Source organism: Apteryx mantelli, chromosome 4 (genome assembly GCF_036417845.1).
Source record: "Apteryx mantelli isolate bAptMan1 chromosome 4, bAptMan1.hap1, whole genome shotgun sequence".
In the NCBI taxonomy this organism is placed as follows: domain Eukaryota; kingdom Metazoa; phylum Chordata; class Aves; order Apterygiformes; family Apterygidae; genus Apteryx; species Apteryx mantelli.
Window position 1 is genome coordinate 36,040,937 of NC_089981.1, and position 23,756 is coordinate 36,064,692.

A 23,756-nucleotide genomic window follows, 5' to 3' on the forward strand; every position below is an offset into this window, starting at 1 on the left:
AACTTCAGCAGTAAGGGGGGGGGGGGAATCTTGCCTATCATGCTTGCCAGCGCTCACTATAGTTTAAACTTCAGAGTTGAGTAAAAGCTGCTGCAAAGGTCACTTTGAAACTCACTTAATCTTTGTAACAGATTTAACTAGGTGGTCCTTTTGAAATATAAAGCCAACAAATTCAAAATTAGGGTCATTAAAATAATTAAGTAAATTTTAATGAATTTAACCACCCCAGCATTGAGCAGGAGGTTAGACTCCAGAGGTACCTTCCAACCTGAATTACACATGTTAAAAGTTCATAGGATATGTGGCCCACACGACTTCTGCTAAAGTAAGGACAAGACTTTTGACAAGAATCTAGAGGAACAAGATAGCTTGTAAATGGCATTTTACTATGTAAATCTTATGAAAATAGCACAGAAAACACTGAAAATAAGCTTTAAAAACAGGCATTGAAAATAGTACACACTTAGTACTGAATATATCCCTAGTAAATTCAGAGAGGTATATACTCACTCATACCTCAGGCCAGGAAGCTTTCCTTTTTGTTTGTTTGTTTCAAATACACAAAAATTTGGTAAAGGCTTTGTAAACTATCACAGAAAGACCTTAGTCCCGTCTCTTCCACATGTTCACAAGTATTTAAGAGTGTCATGAAATAACTTTCAAAGACAAAAAAAACCTATTCCCTCTTCTACTCTCCCCTCTCCCTGCACCTCCTTCCCCCCCACCCCCCAAAACCCCAGCCCTACGGTTCGAGTCACAGATTGGCAGCCAAACCAAGCAGTACTGTACCATTTTCCTAACACACATTAGAAGAAAATAATCTCTCATGGATTTCAAGATTTTTCATTTAGGGCTACAGAAACAGTTTCACAAGCATGTGATTAGAGACAGGGAAAAAAACAAACTTTTTTGATTTCATTCTGGGAAAGCTCTTTTTTTTCAAACCATTCAAAATAGCAATGATTACGTATTAAGTACTTAACACAGCTGGGCTGCTTAGCTTGGTTACACACTAAAGGCCGACATTTTACTTTATATTAGAACTGCAGTTGCACTGGCAATGACAGCAAGACTTGATTGAACCACTTAAAAGACTACAGTTACTATAGGAAGCAGTCCCAGGATCTCAGGAAATAGAGAAGAACAACAAAACCAACTCACTCGAGAATTTCTGGACTTCCTTCTATTGACAACTGAGTCAACAGTGCTGAAGCTTTTCATCCATAAATTTACGGCTCAAGTTGTGTGTGGGAGAGGGAAGGGAGGAGGAGGAGAAGAAAGGAAACGGTACACCGAGGAAAGCCAGTTCTGTTTTTACTTCTTACTGCATAAGCTGTGCAAGTGCAAGGAGAAAATCAACCCCACCGTCTACGAATGACCTGCATTATATTACTTGGTATTAAGAAAACCTGAAACCTGAGTTTTCTAGTTTCAGAATCTTTTGCTTCAGAAGACATTACAAACATCTCTCCTTATACCTCTAAAGCACATCATCCCTGATGACTTGTAGATGGTATAATGTGCAGTGTTTATTTAGATGATATAGTTGCAAGCACTTCAAGTCCAAGTTTTCACAAAGATCTCTTTCATTCTGTGGCTATAGGAACTGAAATCCAAATTACCAAAGCTACCGGATTCACTAAGGTCATCGGAGAAGGAGTTAGGACATTTTCAGAAGCAGAGTGTTTTTGGCAGCAGTCCTTGACTTCAAAATACATTGCCTGTTTTAGTATCTTGGAGCTGAGGTTTGCTTATAACCAGCAGACACCTCAAGGCAAGTCTGCCTTCTCGTAGTGCAATCTCACTCTGTTGAAGCCGGTGTGCATCCAAAATGAAAGGCAGAAAGAGCAGGAGCATACAAAGGGGATGCCACAATCTGCGCACAGTTCATTAAAGAATCAGTCATTACTGAATGTTGAACTCATAGCACTCTATGTATTAAATCAAGTAAGTAAAGGTGCGTAAATTTGACTTCTGAAAGTCAAAGACTACAGATAATCCTCCCAGACAATAAAATTAAGGTCTCAGAAAAGATGCTTTGTTCCATTTTTGCAAGGCTATTTATAGTTTTAATGCTGAAAAAATGTAGACCAACAGTATTTTAATAGTATTTTTGGCAAAATAAGCATAACCCAGCAAGTTTCAGTCACATCTGGGTAGCCATGGAGAAGTTAGCCATCATTGTTCTTATTTGTTTCACAGTGGATAAACTCACCCTGAGTATGAGGTTCAACAGATCTTAGAAGCATGCTAAAAATTGTTTTACGTACGTGTTTGTATTTTAAATCAAATATTTCTGGATTTTACATCAGTCTGGAATTTAAGGGGACTTTTCTAATGCTCTTTTGATACATGAAATATAGCTGAAATTTTTTGAGAATGAGCTATTTTTTTTATGATTTAAAAGAAAAAAAATCCTTAAAGAATAGTCTATCCTGAATTAGAATTTAGCATATTTAACAGCTTTGAAAATTGATTTTTAAAGCTTTGTGGGTTCCTCCCCCTCCATTAATTTAAAGCATTAAGCTGATACCTATACTTACATGCAGGGCAGATCTCCTTCCCCACTACTATATGTGGATCCTAACCAATCCCCAGTTACAAAAATAGATAAGTAAATAAAAATAAAATCCAATTAGATCAGTTGTAAAGCATATGGCCTTCTTCAGCTATAATGGGATTGAATGGGATCCGAGAGAGAATTATTACAACCAAGTCATTAGGCTCTGTCACTCCTGAACTTTACAGAAAGCCCCATCCTGATGCTCCAGAGTTGTACTACTCTGAGACTTCTATATCCAACGTACTGAAGTATTTTTTGATAAAATAATGTATCATTGGATTGCTAATTATCTGCTGGGAACCTATGTAGTGAAATAATTTCAAACATGGGGAAAAAAACACAGAGAGAAGTTAATATTGCTAAGCTTATCATAAGGAATCCCACGTTATAATAAATATTTACAAAATAGTGTTATATACCTTCACGAGTATTCTCTCATGTAAATATAAATGGAGATTCAGATAATGTGTGACACAATTACAAGCAGCTTAGAAAACAGATACAAACAATACTTTTACCATGGCATCCTGAATCTGTGTTACAGCCATTTATGATGGGCATGAATATTTTGCCACTTCATTCTATACTTGGGTTGCTTTACCTCATTGTATCATAATACACAATTATTATAGTGCTTTTATGGCTGAATAGAGGTTACCATATGAGAGACTGTGAGCAAAGGAGGTTTATAGCACTGCGAACAGAACAAGTTGTGTGCTGTCATTCACACCAGTGATATACATACATGCTTTTTTTTCCCCTTTTCCTCAAAGTCGGCATCACTCCTCCTAACAAAGCAGGACTGTAAGTATCTAATTGATAATCGGATTTCCTTGATGAAATAATGAGAATTTCTTAATATTTTGAACTGTTTTCTGTTATACTCTATTAAAAATCTAGCTTGCAAAAAGCTAACAGAAGTGCAGCTCTAATTCAAATGTTAGTAGGTATGAAATGCATTAGGATTATACTATCAAGATTATATCAGAATATCATTAATATAGAATTAATGGGAAATCAGTGAGAATTGCTGCATTGTCTTAGTGTGGTTGCCACACTAATACTGTGTTATAATTGCATAGTTAAAATTCTCGCGGATCTCTGCACTTCAATGGAACAATTGCAATTTACATATATGCACACACTTTTTAAAAAAAAAAAACACACAAAGTAAAACACTACATTCTGAAGCAGTCATGTCAGTCTACTTTGTCACTGATTTGTTCTGTCAGATATACATTTTGGTCAGGGATATACATCTTGATGCACATCTAGATAGTGATGCAAAACTTTCACAGTTCATGCAAATGCATGGTCATAAACAGAGGAAAGTAACATTCAAGCAGAAAAAACGAGTATGACCAGAGGCACTTCTGTTTACCTGAAAAAAATTCCGATAGGAACAAAAAACAAAAGCAAAACAAAACAAAAAAGAGACCACACAGACAACCAATCAGGATTTAGAAGTGGTGGCATAACATATTAAGATTGCTCGTTGTGTTCAGCTTTTCACTAACTTCTGAATTTTATAAAAGGCACCATTTTTTCCATTACTAGGAACTGGGTCAAGTATAGGGTGTGCCATATGTCACCTCTGAGGTCTCTCATCAAGCAGTCTTCGATTCAGTGAATCTAGGTTAATGCAGCCCAGAGGCTAAAACCACAGTCCTTAAGCTTTTCGTCTTCCCAGATCACCTTGCCAGTGCTGAAGAACTGATGTAGGAAGGAGTGTGAACGTGCTGCCAAGTCACGTTCCCCAATTTTTTTAGACGGAATATGGCAGTTTATGTAAATACAAACGCTGTTAAAAATGTGATGAAGTAATTTAAAGAGATTTAGTAAGCCTGCTTATTAGGTAGCTGAAAAGCCTAGAAGACTGGCAGGGATGAACATAAGACAGGCAAAGAAGAGCAGCCCTCTTAAAGCATCCGGAGATTGCCGCAGGACAGCAGAGGGGAAATGTCTGCACAGGCAAGTTCTGAACTTTGGAAAGTGCTCTCACGCTATTATGTTTTGGAAAAGTTTAAACAAGCAAAGGAGGCAAAATACCAAAAATCAGAGCTCAGATATCTTTTCCAAAATCCGTTCATAAATATGAGTTTTCACTCTTTCAGGACTGGAATTGTCCTCTGGGATTTTAAGAGAAACCTCTGTAAGATTATTGGAGTGCGAGTCACTGGACAATACCACAGAGAGACCATCTTTCATCTCTATAGTTCCTCTGACTGTTCCCTTCTCTCCTCTCTAATCTAGTTTCCCCACAAGTAGAAGTAAAAGGAAAATGCACTAGTACCAATGTCCGGAAAGCTAAATTGAAGAGCAGGAATGACATGAGGGACTGCCTGGCAGAACACAGAGCTGAAAGTCAAGCTCTCTTCAGTCACCTTATGGTTGGGGGAATCGCTGCTTTTCTTGCAAGAAATGCAGGTTCTTGCAATAGCATGTCTGTTATAACTATCCTTGTAGAATAGCCATTGGCTGAACAGTTGGAGAAGAGCTAGGATTCTGTTGTTGTTGTTACAGAAGTGAGCTCAATCCCAGTGACCACATGGAGAAGAGGCCAGCGTTAAAGCATGGCGTGCAACATGGCAGCTACACGGGTAACCACACAGGTTTCAAATCCCATTCGCCAAATACAGTGGGTTCTGTGGAGAAATCATTTATTTGAACTCCGCATGAGGTGGGATGATACAGCCCCAGGTAAGCTGGTGCTTTGATATATTTCTGCTCACCTTTTAGACTTGCACTCCACCTGCAGCACAGGGTATACTATGGAGGGCAATCTTCTAAGAAAGCGGCATTTGGGGAAGGAGTGGACTGAGATTCTTGGAGGGTGAGAATAAAGTGTTATTCCTGTAGCCTTAAATTAAATAAGACAGTCTTTGTGTCTTTTCCTAAACTATCGGACTTGCACCTAAATTGTCAGCCATACAAAATTTTTGTTTGTTTGTTTGCAAACTCTCCGAAGTGTGAACCCATTAACAAGAATCCAATCATGAAAACTGAAGCATGCACCAATATATTTAATATCCCAGTAAAGGGACAGAAAGCGACCAGAGTGTTTGTTTACTATTGCCAAAGGATTATAAAATTACAAGCATGTAATTTATACTGTAGAGAGACTTTCTTGGCTGGTGATTTTTATCCATACTGGGCATAATGAGTGATAAAGATTAACTCAATACGTTATTTGTGCATTTCCACTGTGTTTTATTGTTAAACTAGGACAAATCATGACATTTTAAGTCTTCACCGTGACCATCCTGTGAAATTTATTAAATTATATCTTAGTTCATGAAGAATCTTTGATATAATCCTTGAGTTAATCACTTCTCATTAGCTACTGAAGGCTAACGTATAAAAGTCTATTAAAAAACAAAAACAAAAAAACCTGTATTTAACCATGGAAAGTTCTATAAACCCCAGGGATTTGATATAATTAGAAAAAACATTTATTTTTAATGTGTAGGTACACACCAAATTTTGTGATTAGTTTACTCATTTCCCTGAGAAATATCACAACAAATAACATTCCCAATTAACATAGTTACATCAAAGTTGGTCTGAGAGGATTTTTCTTTGACATTTACACTTTTGTACTAAACGACCTTTAACATTGGATTATTCAAGAATTTCCTATTGAGTTATTTAATTTGGGCTTCATTCTGTCACAGATTTTAATAGAAAGAAGAGGATTTGCAGGTCACAAGCCAGGCATGTAATTACCTGCTTTTCCCCACCACCCCCAGCTGTCTGCCAGCTGCCTGACACATAAAAATTTTAATTACTGTATCTAGTGTAGCACTATAAGCAGCCAGGTGAAGCTCACCAAAAAGCTGTATGACTGAAAACAGTAACATGCAGGATTTAAGGAAGATAGCTTCTGTTTTGTTTTTTTGTCCTCCTCTGGGGAAGGCTCCCTCCTTCAACCAAACTCTTCCAAACATTACTACACTGACCTTTCAACTCAACACCATCATTATTTTCTCCCCATCTGCATCCTACCACAAAGCCAACTGCTCGTCATCCTGCAGCAGAACTTTTAATAATACTGAAAAGTGTTTTAAAACCATATTCCTAATGCCACAAGTATCATGATATGCACTACTATGCTCTTGTTCTTCCCCAAACTTTTGCAGACTGTTAGAACTGCAATTTCAGCAGGCTTTACCAAGCCTGACTTGCAGAAATGCAAGTAGAGAACAGTTAACTTAGTTAAAACCTAGCAGCTTTTATGCAACGGGAGACAGAACTAGCATACTCATTACGTTTTTCCATTATGACTATTTGAATACAGTCACACTAAGGGTTAATTATAATGCCTTAAAAACAAAACAGCTAAACCCTGCCATTACAATAGTCTATCTTATAGAAGTGCTTAATTCCACTTGAATAAGAAAGTGACTTTTTGTGTATTAAAGCCACTATTTTTCTGATGAGGCAAGTAAAGAGAAAAGTAAACTCATAAAAATGCAATAAACCAAGCTCTGCTTAGTAGCCTTTTGACCTCCTGAGCAGTTAGGCTATTTGCAGCTTTGAAGCCCATCTCCAGTGCTGAGTGATCCAGCCCTCCACCACCACGGTCATCCACAGAACACAAATCTCCATTACTTAAAATACAAGTGTTTGTAATTTAGGTTTGATATCCCTGAATACTTTTATCCAGTTTGAACATGCCTTTTGAAATAACTTACTCATTTTGTTCAAGTTTCTACAAGTCCACATTTTATACACGCTACTTTCTATCATATGCAGAATGGTACCTTGCTGGATTTGAAGTACTCAAGCTGCATTTCAATCTACAGCTCTTGCTAGAAGCAGACAGGGCCGAGCAATAGTACAGGTCTAATACGTACTGTAGAGGCTCTGCATCTATATGTTCTTTGCTTGGAAAAACAGCCCCCACCCACCCCAAGCATCCATAGACCCAGCAGCCCCAACTTCAACCAAATGACTGACAAGATTACGCCCTGTATCAGACTTATGAGCAGGCATAGCAGGCCTTTCCTTATGATAATATGAGTGTATCAGTCTTATTTTCAAATATCAGAAGCTACCCAACCAGGAAGGGAAACAAGACAGAAAATTTGAAGAAAGAGATAAGCTTTGGAATAAGGTCTTTCAAAAGTAATAATAAATAAAATAAAATAAATCGCTGGAGAAGCCCAGTGATCTCGAAATATAATCACTCTGAAATTGTATGTTGAAAACCTTGGCATTTTTTACCTTATTAAACTCTCTGTAGAAGTATATATTGTAAAAGTTAACCTAACAATTTTAAAAAAACTGGTATTTCTGATATTTTCCGTGCAGTCCTGCAGTATTTCTTCCAAATACAACTGACATGTAACTGATGACAAACGTAGTTCTGTGCACTTACAATTTCTGCTCTATTTTTTCCCCCTTTATCCATTCTCCTTTTTGGACGTTTATATTTCTCAGCCACGTACCAGCTATACATCTTGTTGCTCTCAAAGCGGCAGGTGGTGATGAATAAACACTCCTGCATAATTTCTTTGGAAAGGCATAGTTCTCCACTAGTCAGCTGCACAAAAATCTCATTGTAAATACCGGCTAAGTAAGCGACAGATGTTTTCGTTCATCCATACCATCAGGTTAGCAGAAAGCTGGGGAGGATCCCCAAGTTTAGCTTTTTTTAGGCTGTACTAACACACCCGAGCACAGATAAACCGAAGTCATAGACATTCACACTGACGATTTGCCTTCTCTCCTTCTCCTCTTCAGCTCAGGCACCCCCCCATGCCCCAGCAGGTAAATAATTCCCAGGGAGATTTTTGTAAGACTGACATTTCTTTGATGATCTTAGAATATGTACAAGGAACATTTGTTACCTTGTAAAAGCATGAAAGTCTCACTAATCGTTACTAAATTCTCTGAAATATAAAAGGTTTAATGCAATATGTCATCGTCATAGATCAAACAGCGAGCTTTGGCACCTTACAAGGGACAAACATTAAAACATGCAAGGTGAAAAAAATCTAATTAGACTAAATATTCCAGGATCTTGCAGGTTCAAAGACTATCATAACACAGCTTAGAATATAGATATCAATGCAGCAATATATTGCAAAACACAAAACCTCAAATATGGAATAGTCCCAGACATGATTCACTTCACAGATCTTTTTATTTCAGGCATATTCTCCCAGAAACCACAAACTAAAAGACAGAAGCTCCTAAGATAGAAACCTAAAAGCTTTATTCTATACCAGTCTTTTCTATAGAGTCTTTGGATAGTTGCCTGCTTAGGGTATTTCAGGGAAAGATTCAAGAATCCCTATGTACAGGTTATGGAGAATTTAATTTCCTTTCTTGTGTCTACCATTTATGTCAGAGTAAAACAAAGTTGAAAACCTCTATGTATTTCCCTTAACCCATTTAACAACAACTATGGACATTTTTTGTATTGATACTAAAGAATCTTATTTTAAGTCCTTAAACTCTGAGTTTTTTCTTTGCATAAGAAAAATATTATCTCATTAAATGAGTATTAAATCTCATCTCCATGTTAAATTTATTGATTTTCCATTTACTTGATTTACTATTTTATATGTCAGAGTAGCATAGCTGTGCTCTCACTGAAATGCTTATTAAATAATTTTAATCATTTTGATGCTTTCTATTCCATCTATATATATTCCTTGTTTTTTTGAGCATTTCTGAGTAGTTAAAAGATGTTTACTGCTAGCTTACAATAGCAGGCAAGTAATTTTCTTACAGTTAATTTAGGACCTAGAAACAAGTGTTTATGCAATTCCACCATGCAGATATTGCTCTCTATTTATCAACCCTAAATCTGCCATTTACCTGCTTCTGTTGAGTTCTTCTGGAACAGTTTCCCAAATGATCTATCACCTAGTGTGACATTTTTTCTTCCTTCCATTAATACTCCTTCCTAGATCATTGATTAATAAATTTATCTTTGTGGTCTAAGTCCTATTCCAAAGTAATTGGCATTTTTCACTGTTAACCTTTTCCCCTGTTGTAACTAGCTATTTATACTTGTCTTTTCCTTCTTAGTTTGTTTTTGATCCATGAAAGTAACATACCACTCACATCAAGTCAACTTATTCTCTTTTTCCTTTAAAGCCTCTTAGAGGGACTTTGCCAAAGGCTTTGAGAAAATCCAGGTATCATTTATTTTCCACTGCACCTACTTTTTGTGTAGAGGTACTTGCATGATGCTGTGGGTGAGTAATACACAGCATAGTCCAGGAAAGGGAGAGCACGCAGAGGTGACCTCTCTGTCTCCCGGTGCTGAGGCAGAGGCAGTAACTTAAAGCAATTTGAAGATACCCAAGAACTAGTGCCGGTGTGTCAATCCCGGCCAGAGGTGAGACAAAGCCTCCTGCATCAGCTGCAAGAGAGGTTAGGAGAAAATGGGAAATCTGCCTCTACATCTTCAGAGCAGTTCTGGGGAGGATGATCCCAGGGACTGGACTCAACACCACCATGGGATCCAGGTCACCAAATAACATCATTAAAAAAAAAAAAAAACTCCCACAAAAACACCCCCACACACAACTCTAAAAGCAGATGACATTACTTAAAATTCCCCAAAGTGACTACCATACAGGATTTCACCCACAAATCCCAGCATAAATCATCATACAAGGTTTTGCAAACATCTTCCTACAAACATAAGACAAAAACTCAATTATAAGACATCCCTAACTTGTTAATACTGAAAAAAACCCAAACAAACTGAAAGTTAATGCAAAGCACAGCTTTTGAGTTCAATGGAATCCTTCTTTGCAGGAGTACACATCAAGATTTCACTAAGTTGCAACAACTAGCAATATTGCTGGCTCTTTAGCTTCACAAGATAACAGGTTCCAGCAGCATAAATCACTTCCATGCTTATGAGCCACAGTTCCTCGGAGACAGAACAGTAGCACAAATTCATCCCTGACTTTTCCACAACCTTGATTCTCAGTCCACCCTAAAAAGCCAAGCCGGGGGGTGGGTGGAGGGGTGTAACTATTATTTTCTTGATTATTCTTGCAACTATCAAAGACAATAATAAAACTATTTCATCAGTGACAAAAGGTTAGTGTCACAGCATTTGAGCTACAAGGTTAAGATAACTTATACTTGCAGAGAACAATATACAGCACTTTTGAGTCAGGTAGCCTTCTTTTATTAACCTAATTTTATTATTAGTTCAACATGCATTATTTACAAGAAGTTACACAGAAATTCATTGGTTATTGTTTCTGGAAGGCTCACACATTCACAGGCTATTTTCATCCGTGTCATACAATACAAACGTAACCATTACACATGGTATTAGATTTAATGATCAGTTATGTGCTTTTCACGCACAGACTGGTACACTGCAGAAGCAGTGTTATGTATAACACGGTATTCAAACTATAATTTTAATTGCATGTGATGGGTTTTATGCATACCTATTACCATCTTGCTGCAGGGAGCAATACTGGGAAACCTTTCTGATGGGTTTGCCAGAAAACGGGGGGAAAAAAAAAAAAACACAAAAAACACCCTCGTCTTCAGTTGGCTAGAAGCTCATACAGTCTCACTTCATGTGCTTGTGAAAAGATAAAGATCGCAAGAGGAAATGGAAAACAGCAATTTGTGTCTGAAAGAAAACTTCATCTTGAAGCACTCTTAAGTCTTCTAAGCCTATTTAAATTAATAGAAAACTTGTGCTCAAACCCCAAAGGGAGTTTTGGGGGAAAGAGAAGTCTATAAAGAAGATAAGTCTTTGATCTCTAGTTTTCAAATGTTTGGCTTTGCTCTCAAAAATACTTTCTGCTACTTATAAGTCATACAGAATGTCAAGACTAGGTTTGTCCATACTAATCCAACAATTTACTTCATCCTTGATTTACGACTTCTTATAGGGTTGAAGGGTCTTCTAAGTATAAATCTCTGATTTTTCAGATACCCAATGCGGAAAAAAATCTGTCAGAATCATAATAAGTGTAAATATTATCATTGGTTTAGTCTATATTATACACCTAGGCATTCAGAAAAGAAATATCCCAACATTCATTCTATAGAGGAAGTGACTAAATTGTCAAATAAACAAAGATCTTTTGAAACTTTACTCATCTTTCTGTGTTAAGTCCCAGGTATCTTTCTTTCTACAATCATTTGTGGAAATCAAGTGGACTTGAGAAATGTAGATGAAAAGCAATTGCAAACTTCATTGTTTATTACTAATTTAGCTGTTTCACTCCACGTTTTTTTTTTCCAAGGACTGTGGCTTCTGCCTGTCATGTTTCTCTCGTGGCTACAAGAACCATCATAGGTTTGTTGCCATGCTTCAGTTTCAGTACATTATCATTTTCGTATTTTTTATTTCATCGTCATTAATTCTCAAGGCCTTTGACACCTAGGGATATATCTTTTCTTTGTACTTTAGCCATCTCTGACATCTTGGGTAAAAAAACCTAATTGCTTCCAAATTCTCTGGATAACTGAAGCTACCAACAGTCTAATTGTCCAGGCTCCTGGAGTTAATGCATAAAATCATTACCAAATGTTTTATAAAATTATAATCCCAAGATGAATAAATACTAACAATCAGTCTGATTATCAAAATACTTTCTCCTGCAGCTATCCTCCCATTAAAAAAATTTACAGACTTGTTATTTTATAGATGTATGGAAGCCATTTGATAACTTGTGTTTTGCTTTGAGGTCTCACAGGACATTTCCATTAACCCTAATAAAATGTGATGATTTTTGAAAGAACAGCTGGCTGATATATATATATATATTTTTTTTTTGACTTAGATGTGTTTACATGTATACATGTGTGCGTACATATAAATAATTCTGGAGACAACACACATAACTAAAGGTGACAGAAAAGCTAATATACATCTTCGTTAAGAAAAAAAGGGAAGTTATCACAGTAGGCTTGTAATCAAGTCCATTTGTCCTCTCATTGCCCAATTAAGAAAGAGTAGATGTAAATAAATTATCTTTGAATAGCCTTTGCAACACAATTTAGCCCTCAGCTTCGATTACCCCAAAGTCAGGAATTTAAAAATACAAATGACATTATTCCATTTAACAAGTGTCTTATCTCTACTTTTAAAGGTATGTCAAGTTTTTCATCCATCATACTCTTCTACCATCTCTCCTCCCTCTCCTTCTCTTCCTCTTTACTCACTTATTTGGATGTGTCTTTTTTTTTTTTTTTTTTGCATAATGTCAGTTCTTACTTTTAAACAATACCAGACCCCATTTTTATGTTGCCCTTGCATATATTGCCAGCATGACTAAACCTAATTGATGCTGCTTAAGCAGAGGAAGGAATGAGTGTTTTGTTTTCAAGAGGCACAACCAATGAATTTAGATAAAGCTAATGGTATTACTCTTTGTTTCAAGAAAAGAAATATTACAAAGTAGACTAAACACTTGCAGATACTTATTGTAAAACTGAAGGGAAGTTCTGGAGACAAAATTTGCTGATCTCAGATTATTCTTTTCCTATATTGATTCTTGCTAAAATTAAACTGACTAAATACCAAAAGTAGCATTTTGGTGAAGGCAACAAAACAAAAACACCGAACAAAAAACATATGAATGCTTTGTTTCTTCTCACTCAAAAGGAGATTTATAGCCTCATTATTCAAAATAATCATCTGTTTAAGTTTTTGATAAAGATTAGGATATTGATCCAAAAATTTCTATTACATGTTATAGATACAAATTGTATTTCAGTGATTACCGCTACATCATGCCATGCTGGGGTAATCAGCGTGCACTGGATTTTGTCTTGCCTGTATTTGTTTTTAGTACATGAGAGCAACAGTAAGTTCCAGCTTCTCCCCTCTCCATCTCCCCTCTCCTTTGGGGAAGCAAGTTCAGGCCTACCTGCCAAGGCACACAAGCGTTACAGAAATGCCTCCTTCTCAGATGCAACAGAAAAGGACAGGAAAAATACATAACAGCGTGACTGCTTTTTCTCATGGTCAGGCTGGAGAATTTATTCATTCAGGTTTGTATCTGTACTGATGGGTGTTTATCTCTGTTTAATGGAATCACTAATGCTTACTGGAAGGGGCGCTCCATTTGCCAGCTTAGATTATTAATTCCTTCCAGAGTAGGCCAGAGCAAAACCACAGCAACACAGAAACTACTCCACCAAGTTTTATTCCCCAAGGTCAAGACTGCCCTTTTTCACAGTGAGGAAACTAGCCCTGGAATCCATAAAAATCCCACAGAAGAAAATTGCATGCAGTGCAGCTAGCTTCTTGAGGTAATTTTCATTGGCTAAAACATTCAGCTACTTAGTGCCTGCAATTACCAGAACATTCGCTGTGACAAATTTGTGTCATTACTCATCTCCTCATGGAGAAGGGAGAGTAAAAGCCAAACAATATGCTGTGTGCTACCAAAAGAAAAATTGTCCATTCTGTGTTGTTGAGGGGGAATAGACGGCGACATTTAGCTTTAGATCAAAGAGCAGAAACATTCTACGTCCAAAACCAAGATTTTCAAAGGGTTTGGGGGGAGTTTGATTTTTAGAGCATATCACAAACATCAATTCACATGTTTCACAGTCTTCACAGACATCACCTTTACCCGGATTCAACGCCAGATAAACACAGGCCCTTCTGCAGGTGGTTCTGAGTAAGCGAGCCACAGCTCCCCAACTCATCTGGCTGTAGGAGCACGTACCACCGCTACCAGCGGGTCCCACTATGCTACATTCCTTGTTTTGCATCAAACTAGCTGCAGTATTTCTCTACCACACTGCAAAATAACCACCCTGTCTAGCTGAGCTGAACGTCCATGCAGCACACAACTGCTGTACAAGTCAGACAGCCTCAGGACTCTGCAGAAATCAAGACCTCTGTGGGCCAGAACCACCTATTTACAGATTCATTTATGTAATATTGCATCTGTGCAAACATTTTTAATGGAAAAAACCTAAGTGTCTGATGCATTTTCATTGTGGAAGATAAGCAGATTATTTGCATATATGCTGAAAAGAAGACTGATTCTGTAAAACTGTTAGGATTTGGGTGCATTTGGCTTCTAGAATGAATAAAACCACGTGATAAAAATCACATTAGTATAATTAGCAACTAATGCAGTAAAGTAGAACATAATCTCATTGCCTATTATGAAAAGCAATGCTATTTTGCACTGCACACAGTTTACACTGCGCTGCAATTTACACTCCATTATATGAATTTTTGGAACAGAAATGCCCCGTTTCTTGTAACACATTCACAGCTTCATTTGTAATAGAAGTTTTACAGGTTAGGGTGCAAAAACTGCATGCTCATCCTCCATTCTCAAAAAACAAACTACTAATATAGACAAGTGTTTTAAAGCTTTTAACATATGCATGCACAAAAGAACCACATTCATACATTTCTGTTCCTTCTGAATAATGCTCCAGTTCAGAAACCTTAACCTGTCAGTTAAAAACTGATAGGATTTTCCTTGTAAAAAGGTATTTTAATGATCACTAATTGTCTTTATTTAACAGTGTGCTTCACTATTGATTATTCTTAATGTTGCTATGTTGTTGCACAACAAGCCTCGATAAGCAGCTTCTCTTCCAAAAGTGGTTTGTTGAAGATAGGGATGAATTTCCCTAATGCACCGTCCAGAGCAATCAAGAGGCAGACTCTCAACTGCTCCAGCAGTTGTCAATCTGCTGCAAACAGCTAAACCAAAAACTGGATAAGTCACCAGAGAAGTACAAGCTGCAAATTATTCTCTAATATTCAGGATGGATGTTGGGAAGATACATTACACCATCTGAAAATAAATACATGTTGCTGGTTCAATTACTGTGTATCCTAGAACATCATAGAGCAATAAATATTTCTGCACTGTAAGCACTTCCTCTTTCGACATCTGTGTCCTTATGCATCCCTCTTCTGTGGTACCAATCCAATTTGTAAGGTAAAAAAATAAACAACCCCCCCCACTATACTGTAATTAGCCTAAGGAAACCACACATAGCCTGAGACTTGCAAAAACAGTGTTTACTCCAGATATTCATATTCCAAGAGCTAGGAGACATCAGCTAGAGATACAAATCAGGCTCAGATGTTTTGAAATTTATCTTTACCTTAAAAAAACCCCAAAACTCTAATTTGTGAAAGAAAGTTGTTCAAAAGCTCCTCCATGCTTAAAACAGCACTCAGTCCAAGTCGATGCTTCCTTATACTCCTTTGATCAGTGTCTTGTTTCTGTTAAAGTTATCATTCAGGGTCAGATTGAAGTGGTGCCAACAAAAATGCTCTGAAGCCCTGCTCACGAACTTTAACTGTCATAGGAGTTTTGCCATCAGCTTCAGCGGATGCAAGGTCAAATCACTAATGACTAAAAACCGACAGTTTATTTAATTTACAGTACTCTGAACTATACGTGGTAATGCTAAATTCCTGTCAAAATCTCAGAAGCTCTCAAAAACTTTAAACTCTACAAACTCCGATTTAAAGGTACAATAGTTACTCAATGGAAAAAAAAAAGTCCTAGTTTCAATGTGTTCTCTTGTCCTCGTAGTCTTAATTCCTTCCCTTCCTTCTCAATGGAAACAGTGGAAAGCAGAATAACTTTTCTTCAGTTATGGCACTTCAAATCTTTCATTTCTGTAACTGTATGATCTTGAGGGAAAGTCACAGCTGACTAAATAATTCAGAAATAAACCAAGGCTGAGCTTGCACTGTGAGAAATGAGGTTGATGTAAAAAAAAAAAAAAAAAAAAAAAAAAGCCTGAAGTTTCCTCATATATATGTCAAGTTTTTCAGAAAAGAGACTGCTCTTTATTTTGGAATATTTATGATGAGATAAGGTGTTGCTTTTTTTTTTTTTTAATAATTAATTCCTAATGATACTAGTAATGAGTTAGATAAGAGAAATGATAGAAGAGGGCAAAAGCATTGCCTGCATAAATCATTATCAGTATGCATACAACATTTGCAACTCCAAAATCCACTAGCTGCAAGCATGCGTATAAAGATCACTGGTATGAACACAGGCACATTGGAAACAGTCTAATGATGTGATTAAGTCATCAGATTTATCACTGTATCACCTGTACTGTAGATATATTGTCATCTAGATGTATTTATATCACCACCTACATCATTACATAGAGTGTGGATGCATCATCACACTTATGTCATCAAATGTATCAATTTAAATGGCAAACTTGCTTGGAATACAAGCACTCCAAATGACTGGGCAGTACCTTGGGGTGAGTAGTGAGTGTGTGCAAAATAAAGTCATTCAGGGACTCAGTAGACGTGATTTCTTGAGACTAAGAACAGCTGATAGTTCCCATGTTGTGCATCTTCAAGCAAGCCCTGTGGTTATACTTAATATCTTTCAAAGTCTGTTTCTTTATAGACCATTTTGAGATCTATGTATTAAAAATGCTATAGTTTTGCCACTTCAGCCATTCTCCATTTTGCTCTTTCTCCTGAAAAATATTGTTACCGTGTACTTCAGTACAGCTAGCTTGGAAATGAATTTCCCATCCCTAATAGGATAGTGAGAATTTAAAAGTCTTCCCTTCTCTTTTCATTCCATGAGAAAATTTTTCAATAAATCAGAAACTTGAAATAAATAATTTCCATTAAGAATTTTTCAAAAAACTTGAATAGTTTAAATTTATTTTGCTTTAAATAAAAGATAAAAATCAAAGTAGATCTAGCTAAAAAAACCCTAAATACAAGAAAAGACATTCTGATACTCAGTTTTACAAAAAGGAAGCAATTTTACATAAAGGAAAGCTCATAAAAAAATGCATTGTGTGCAACAGATAAGTAAAACAAAACACCACACTATCAGTTCTATTCCACTATCACACAGCATCTGAATCAAATGTGTATTCCTAGCTGATTTTATAGCGCACAGATGTGATATTAATGACTTTTTTCTAGGTCAGGGAAAATACTTTTTCTGTGGTTAAAAAAGTCAAGTTGTTCTCCACCACAGCTAAATGTCAGTTTTATCAGTGGTGTCACTTAAGATCAGAACTTGGTTAGTTCTGGTATGCTGCTTCCGATCAAAGAACTATAGAAAGGATTTTACTTTATTAAATCTAAACATAGACAAAGACATTTTCATAGCAATAGAGGACAAAACTACATCTAAACTGTGTGGAATATTTAAAGTATAATCAAGTTAAATATATATATATATATTTTTTAAGATTTACTCATTTTTCCCCCAAGCTTACTGAAATCCGTTGATTTAAATCATGTTTACATTTTTGTTCTCAGGAGTTACTCTGTTCAGTTTTTTTTTTTTTAATTAATGCAGGTGATCTATTGCATAAAATATTTCATGAGGACATAAGAATACTTCAACAGACATCTGGCGCATCCCTGCTTCTGACATTTGGGAAGGACCAGTTATGAACTTCCCTTAACTGAAGTGCAAATTACTGAAAGCTGGGAAGAGCAGGCCTCTTCCATTTCCATGCAGCCCTGACTGGAGTTCTCTTTCAACAACTTTTCCAGGGCTTCCTTGAAGCCACAGACTTGGAGCATCCCCAGCTTCCTGGATGGGTCCCTTTCTAACACGGCAGTGCTGCTCACGCTTCCGTTTACTGCAACTCTGCTGCAGATGCCTGCTGCAAGATTGCCCCGTGAGCAGCCATGACTGGTTAGGCACAATTTCCACTTTACACTGTATGTCACCTTCAGCTATAGGCAGGACCTTTGCTTAAGGTTCCTCGGAGCTTCCTTTGCCTGGCAGCCTCCATTCATTTCTGCTAGAAGAACCCCCTGCTCTAGTATACAGTCCCCTAGGAGCATAAAGTTGCTTTTGAGGGCAATCATAAATAGCACTATGTAGGACATTTCTCACTGTTTCTTTCAGCTTAGTTTGCACTGCCTACGATAGCTACCATCACTGCAAGTAAGCCCTTGGAGCTGGCAGAACCACTCTTCAACATTCCTCCCTCACTGCACACTGAGGTAAGAAGATGATATTTAATTGTATTACAGATCATTTGAGTAAGCATTTCAGTCAGGAAGATGGGATTTTGAGATGTATTGATTTTTACTAGAGCCAAATTTTAATAGTCTTAAACTTAATTGTACAGATTACAAGAGCATAAATTTAGACTGTATTCTAGGTACAGACAATAACAAATACTTAATACAGCACACATTACACCAAACCTACCACATACTACATAAAAATCATAGGATCCAAGGCTCCCACACAATGCCAGATGCTACAGGGAAAAAAAGTGACATCTAACAAGACTGATAAAAAGCTAATATACATAAGTCACTGTGAAGAAAAACTAGAGGTTATGGTCCTGATACAACCATTAAGAAAAGGCTGAAAGATCATATCATTTTCAAAAAACAAAAACAAAAAACCAACTGACACTCCACTCCGGGAACAAGTAGTTCTCAGATGCAGCATATTTAGCAGCCCAAGTATAATAACCAGGAATTTGTCTGGGTACCAGCTTGTACAGGGTCCTCCAGTACATCACTTACTCTTTAGCGCTCTGCCTGCCTATCTGTGATGCGCATGCATTTTATTCTGCTCTCCCCCTTCAACCACATTGGTGCACAATTATGTAAGTATTGAAGAAACAATGAAAGGATTTTTGAAGAAATCAAAAGATAAGTAATATTGCTCAGAGCATCACTTCACCTTATGTTCCAAGTACCTTTTGGTCATTTGTAGTTAATGAGAGTGTCAGTAATATGGTTCATAATATTCGTATATTAACGATGCACCATGAAATACTGTGGCTTACATGGCTTTCAGCTGTTTGCATTTCCCCTTCTTTGGTCATTATTTTATTAATGGAAGTATTTCACTTCAAAACAACTGAGTGCTATGCACCAGTCCTGTATTATTTTAACCTAACCCAGTAATCTATATTTCCCACTTTGCACAGATCATTGATTGTTTTGCAAGCACCTCCAGAGTACTTGCTGGCGCATTACATATAGTCCTCAACGACAGAATAAGGTGTAGGGCCATTTTCTTCCTGTAACATTATACATAACTCTTGATACCTATGGGATAGAACTAATATCCAGATGAAAATTATTAATTTCTCTCAGACCCTGTAAAGGAAGTCTGATTTTTCCTTTCTAAAAGGGAAGATCCTTTTATAAGAGCCATTCCCTAATACAGGCTTTTAATGACTACAGAGTCAGCTGCCATATCTGGGTTCAGGTCTGATCAGGCACAGACTTCTTGCACTGTCACGCATTTTCAAAAAAAGCCATTTGCCTTATTCTGGTACAGAGTCTTTCTACATGGAAGCAAAAGTTTTAATTATAGAATGATTCCATCATTATTACTTGACTCTACCTGGTGTCATGCTGCATATTTGCCTTCTTTACAGAAGAAGGATTATATCAGTCTATTAAGATACCTTAGACTGATATTAGCATAAGTTTTCAGCTTAGCTACATTTTAAAATAAATCTTGGAGTTTGGGATTTTTTTCAGCTCTGGCAGTTTTTAAGATTTAAAAAAAGTAAAATACTGAAGACAGCTGTGATAATCCATGATGCATCTTTTAGATTAGAGGTGGCAATAATATTATTTACAGTAATGCACAGGTTAAATCAGTGTAGTGCTTTAAAGAGCCAATAATCTGCTTATAAGATCAGGTGATGAATATCAAGTCTATAACATTCATTAGGAATTCTGATCTCTCATACATGAGTATGAATATCATTGCCATCCCATCCAATTATCTTCATCTTCTAGTTTCTTTAGGTGCATGGGTAAGAAAAAAAAAAAAAGAGACAACTCCAGTCAGTCAACTTTTTTTTTTTCTCTCTTTTAAAAAACAGCCTGGATACATTGCTATTCTCCTCTGTAATTAAGTAAATCTACATATTGTGTAACACCTTGTTCAGACTGGCTATGGCTAAGGCTAGCATTCCTTTTTTTAATTTTTTTTTGTGCCAAGTTTTCACACAAATCTATCTATTCATATGTATGGAAAACCTTGATTTTAGTAATACATTTTATTAGCAGCAAATGTAATATTTCAAAAGCAATATAGTTCTGCTGCACAGGGGTTAAGTCCAGCTGCTAATTCAACATCCCCTAACAAGTTCAACCACCAGCCACCATCACTGTTTATTATATACAGACAAACATCTCATTGCACCCCTGCCTTTCCCTATAGTGTCTAAATGCAGTTTTGGCACATATATCTGTTATCTTTCAAGAAATATAAAAATTTAATCTTAACGGTAAAGAATTTATTTAAAAAGAAAACTCTAATTTTGTCTTTGTGGCTAACTGCAGGTGAATTAAAATTTTCTTTTTTCATTATGGATTCCATATCCATAATACAACTGGCAACTGCCACCTCTCCCATATCCTGTACATAGCTAGATCAGTGCCTAGTTTATGCATCTATTTATTCAGCATTGCACCAACTTTGGGCTCGCTAATGCTGTTGACAGCTTCTGAAACAAGCAGCTTTTCAGTAACATCCCACCAGAATGATCTAGCACAGAGCAGTCATGTAGGAGAACTCCTTATGGACCCTATTCTTAACTTCTCCACTGACACATACACACACATGGGCAAGATGGTTTTTCTTCTTGTATTAAGAACTCTCCTATGAAGCACGCAATGACATCTTAAGACTCTACATCCTTGGGCATTGCTGTCAGAGGCGAGACACAGCGAGTGACAACCCACAGGAGCTGAATACAGGGGCTTATTTACGAACCAACGAGATTAGAGCCTTCACCCTCACTCACTTGCTCCCTGCCCCCCAGCATCACATTCCCGAAGTCTCAGCTCCCCTTCCCAGCAGGGAGATCGCTGCTGCTCTGGAAAGGCCGGGCAGAAAGTCCCATCGGTTCCTACTGTGCATCTGCTCACAGTTACCACTTTCAGGTGTAACCAGCCAAGGTCCCTGAGCACCCTTGGCAGTTGTCTACCCACCCCTTCTTGACCTTCAGGATCTTTCCTCACTTCCAGGATGTCTCCTCCAGCCAGAAGGTGAAGGGTCTTCACCTCCCTCCCAGACCCTCAAGCCCTCATTTTTCCCAATCTAGAAAGCCTACATACAGAAGCAGGATGCGTGGTCAGCCCCCATACTTGGTTCCATCTCCATCTCTTTATCACGAGCAGCACATCCCAAAACCTGCAGTTCTTTAGTGCAGGTGTTATCAAAATTTACAACCAGCCCATACCATTTGCAGCTAGCAAGCAGCAGGCTTGCACTTGAAATTTCTTAAGTTCAGTTTGGACATGCACCCACAGTTATCTGCTGCCTGCCAACGTTATCCATTTAAGCTATTTTTCACCTACCACAATCACGTGCACTATAAGAGCAGCTGTACGGTGCAGTAAACACAACTCATTACTGATACTAGGACTGCTAAGATCCCTTGAGAACATGATCCATACCTCAGAACGGCACTAGATGCAGACAGATTTCTAAAGTATGCTCTTAAAGTAACTGTTCACATATAGTCTCAAGGGAACATCATTCCTAGGTTCTAAGATTTGCTATCATTTATCATGCAGTATCTAACCCACCTCAAAGGCTTCTCAACTTTGCTTTTGTTTATAAGCTACTGTAAGAAGAGCTGGGTAAGCTCTTCTTCAACTTTGTGCACTTGACACCCACAAATCCATGGGCCCTGATGGGATGCACCCACGAGTGCTGAGGGAGCTGGCGGACATTATTGCTAAGCCACTCTCCATCATCTTTGAAAGGTCATGGAGAACAGGAGAGGTGCCCGAGGACTGGAAGAAAGCCAATGTCACCCCAGTCTTCAAAAAGGGCAAGAAGGAGGACCCAGGGAACTACAGGCCAGTCAGCCTCACCTGCATCCCTGGAAAGGTGATGGAGCAGCTCATCCTGGAAGCCATCTCCACGCATGTGGAGGAAAAGAAGGTGATCAGGAGTAGTCAGCATGGCTTCACCAAGGGGAAATCATGCTTAACCAATCTGATAGCCTTCTATGATGGAATGACTGGCTGGGTAGATGAGGGGAGAGCAGTGGATGTTGTCTACCTAGACTTCAGCAAGGCTTTTGACACTGTCTTCCATAGCATCCTCATAGAGAAGCTCAGGAAGTGTGGGTTAGATGAGTGGACAGTGAGGTGGATTGAGAACTGGCTGAATGGCAGAGCTCAGAGAGTTGTGATCAGTGGCACAGAGTCTAGTTGGAGGCTGTAGCTAGCGGTGTCCCCCAGGGGTCAGTACTGGGTCCAGTCTTCTTCAACTTCTTCATCAATGACCTGGATGAAGGCACAGAGTGCACCCTCAGCAAGTTTGCTGACGATACAAAACTGGGAGGAATGGCCGATACACCAGAGGGCTGTGCTGCCATTCAAAGAGACTTGGACAGGCTGGAGAGGTGGGCAGAGAGGAACCTCATGAAGTTCAACAAAGGCAAGTGCAGGGTCCTGCACCTGGGGAGGAATAACCCCAGTCACCAGTACAGGTTGGGGGTTGACCTGCTGGAAAGCAGCTCTGCGGAGAAGGCCCTGGGAGTGCTGGTGGACACCAAGTTAAGCATGAGGCAGCAATGTGCCCTTGTGGCCAAGAAGGCCAATGGTATCCTGGGGTGCATCAGGAAGAGTGTTGCCAGCAGGTCGAGGGAGGTGATTCTCCCCCTCTACTCAGCCCTGGTGAGGCCACATCTGGAGTACTGCGTCCAGTTCTGGGCTCCCCAGTACAAGAGGGATGTGGCACTACTGGAGCAAGTCCAGCAAAGGGCCACAAAGATGATTAGGGGACTGGAGCATCTCTCTTATGAGGAAAGGCTGAGAGAGCTGGGCCTGTTTAGCCTAGAGAAGAGAAGGCTGAGAGGGGATCTTATCAACGTGTACAAGTATCTGAAGGGAGGGTGTCGAGAGGATGGGACCAGACTCTTTTCAGTGGTGCCGAGCGACAGGACGCGAGGCAATGGGCACAAACTGAAACACAGACACTTCCATCTGAACATGAGGAAAAACTTTTTCACTGTGAGGGTGACAGAGCACTGGAACAGGTTGCCCCGAGAGGTGGTGGAGTCTCCTTCTCTGGAGATATTCAAAACGCGCCTGGATGCAATCCTGTGCAATGTGCTCTAGGTGACCCTGCTTGAGCAGGGGGGTTGGACTAGATGATCTCCAGAGGTCCCTTCCAACCTCAGTGATTCTGTGATTTCCTGCCTTAAGAAACAGAGCTGCTGGTCCATAAACCCAACTAATGAT